General features: G+C 40.3%; 1 pseudogene; it reads left to right on the forward strand.

Moving 5' to 3' along the window:
• Positions 1-361: 361 nt before the first annotated feature.
• On the forward strand, positions 362-1,006 carry LOC139176364 (transmembrane emp24 domain-containing protein 2 pseudogene; annotated as a pseudogene).
• Positions 1,007-2,519: the final 1,513 nt, after the last annotated feature.

Raw genomic sequence — 2,519 nt, forward strand, 5'->3', positions numbered from 1 at the left:
CTATCTGACTTATGTTTTACTCTTGTTTTTCAAACTTTAAACTTTTTATTTTGTATTGGGGTATAGCTGATTAACAATGTTGTGATAATTTCAGGTTAGCAAATGAGATGATAATATGCACGCCTGCGTATTAAGTCACTTCAGTTGTGACCGACTCTTCCCGACCCTATGGACTGTAGCCTGCCAGGCTTCTACGTCCATGAAATTCTCTAGGCAAGAATATTGACGTCCCCTCAGGTGGCACAGCTGGAAGGGGCGGAGCTGAGGCGGCAGTGGCTGAGAAGCCAGCGGTGGTGGTGGCGACAACCATGGTGGCTCTGGAGGCCGCAGTCCCAGTCCTCGCTTTGGCCCCATCCCCATCATGGTGACACTCGCTGAGCTGCTGGTGCTCCTGGCCACCCTCCTGGCCACGGCCTTGGGCTACTTCGTCAGCATTGACACGCATGCAGAGGAATGCTTCCTCAAGCAGGTTGCCTCGGGCACTAAGATGGGTCTCATCTTTGAGGTGGCCAAGGGCGGCTTCCTGAACATCGACATGGAGATTACAGAGCCTGATAATAAAGTAATTTATAAAGGAGACAGGGAGTCCAGTGGGAAATACACATTTGCTGCTTACATGGACGGAACATACAAGTTTTCTTTTAGCAATAGGATGTCCACCATGACTCCCAAAGATAGTGATGTTTACCACTGATATTGGGGAAGACCCCAAAGGACAAGACATGGAAACAGTAGCTCACAAGAACAAGCTAGAAGAAATGATTAATGAGCTGGCAGTGGAGATGACACTGTGAAGCATGAACAGGAATCCATGGAAGTTGGAGAGAGAATACACAGAGCAATCAATGACAACACAAGCTACAGAGTGGTCCTTTGGTCCTTCTTTGAAGTTCTTGTTCTAGTTACCACGACACTGGGACACATCTGCTACCTGAAAAGAGTCTTTGAAGTCTGGAGGGTTGTTTAAAAGCCTTTTCCCCATAATCCCAAATTCATAATTCACTGTTTACCAAACATCTTGGTCATAATAATGTCATTAGTTTCTGTGTTTTTATTTTCTGAACTGTATCTTCACAGCTTTTGTTTCTTTGTGATTAATAGATACTGGGGGAAAACACTTTTTTAGGAAAGCTATAGTGAAAATTTGACATTTGTTTGGCATAAATTCATATTTGAATTCTGCCTCCATTATTCAGGCCCTTCCAAAACTCAAACACTGTAAGCTGAATATAAGTGTAGAGTCCTTAGTTTTCTTTCCTTTTGTTTTCATGATAAAATGCAGTTTGTTCAGGATAGTACTTTACTGATAGTACTTTACTAAAATGACTGCATTCTTGGGATCCCTTATCCTGCAGTTCAAGTCATTAGAAAGATTCATTCTGTTGAGAAACAACAATCCGAATCTTGACATTTTCTACCCAGCTTGATGGCAGAGCTCTGTGAACTAGAGTATGTGACCAAATTGGTACTTTTACATTTTGTCTCTCTTGTTTTTGCCTTAAAGATAAGACTTAAACCAGCAACCTTTACCCCCCACCCCCAAAGTTTCACTTTGAACCTTAGAACTCAATCATCTCCACTTAAAATTGTGGCCACAAGCAACTAATAACCATTTTTTGGTTTCTGCCTAACCTTATAAGAAGTCTATTAAAGCCAGTTCTCTGCATGTTTCAGCAAATGGCAGCTCTTTTTGTTTCTATGCTGGCGCATCCACTTTCTCTACTCTTGGCATGTAGAAGATATGCATTCACGTAATTGGAAAAATCTGGATTTCCAATGCCTAAGGGTTAAAGCCTCTTGGATTTCTTTGCAGTGATATACAGCCACTATTTATTTTTGATCAGTGGCATTTTGGTCACTGTTTAATTAGGGTACTGAATATCACTGTCAGTACTAGGGTTTTTGTTTTTGTTTTTCTTGGGTCTTTCTTTTTTGGCACATGTGAATTTTGTTTTGTATAAAATGAAATGACTTTCTTTTGGTCTCTGATGATGGGTTTAAAATTCAAGAAGCATCTGGTTTTGGTGTGGGGATGATCCAGGATTATGTTGTGACTGATATATACTGGTTATTTGTACTTTTCTTTTTTTTTTTTTAATCTTTGCAAGGGGAAAACTATAAGTAACGAGTTTTGTATAATTAATTTAAACTTGTTACAGGTTTTCATGTTCAGGATAAACAATTTTTCAACCTTGGGTCAAAATATTTGCAAGTTTAAGGTGACTGGACTTTACCCTAGGACAATGGTTGCATGCCAATTGTGTGCATGTGTGTGTCCAAACACTTCAAAACTGAGTTAAAATATGCAAATTTAAAATTGGTTGTGTATCTGATCTGCCCCAGGTTCAGTAAATAAACAGTTCTTTTTAAAAACAACAACAGAAAAAAGAATATTGGAGTGGGTTGTCATGCCTTCTTCCAGCGGTCTTTTTGACCTAGGGGTCAAACCCACGTCTTATGTCTCCTGCATTGGCAGGAGTGTTCTTTACCACTGGTGCCACTTGGGAAGCCCACTAAAT

This window comes from Bos indicus, chromosome 2, assembly GCF_029378745.1.
Source record: "Bos indicus isolate NIAB-ARS_2022 breed Sahiwal x Tharparkar chromosome 2, NIAB-ARS_B.indTharparkar_mat_pri_1.0, whole genome shotgun sequence".
Classification (NCBI taxonomy): domain Eukaryota; kingdom Metazoa; phylum Chordata; class Mammalia; order Artiodactyla; family Bovidae; genus Bos; species Bos indicus.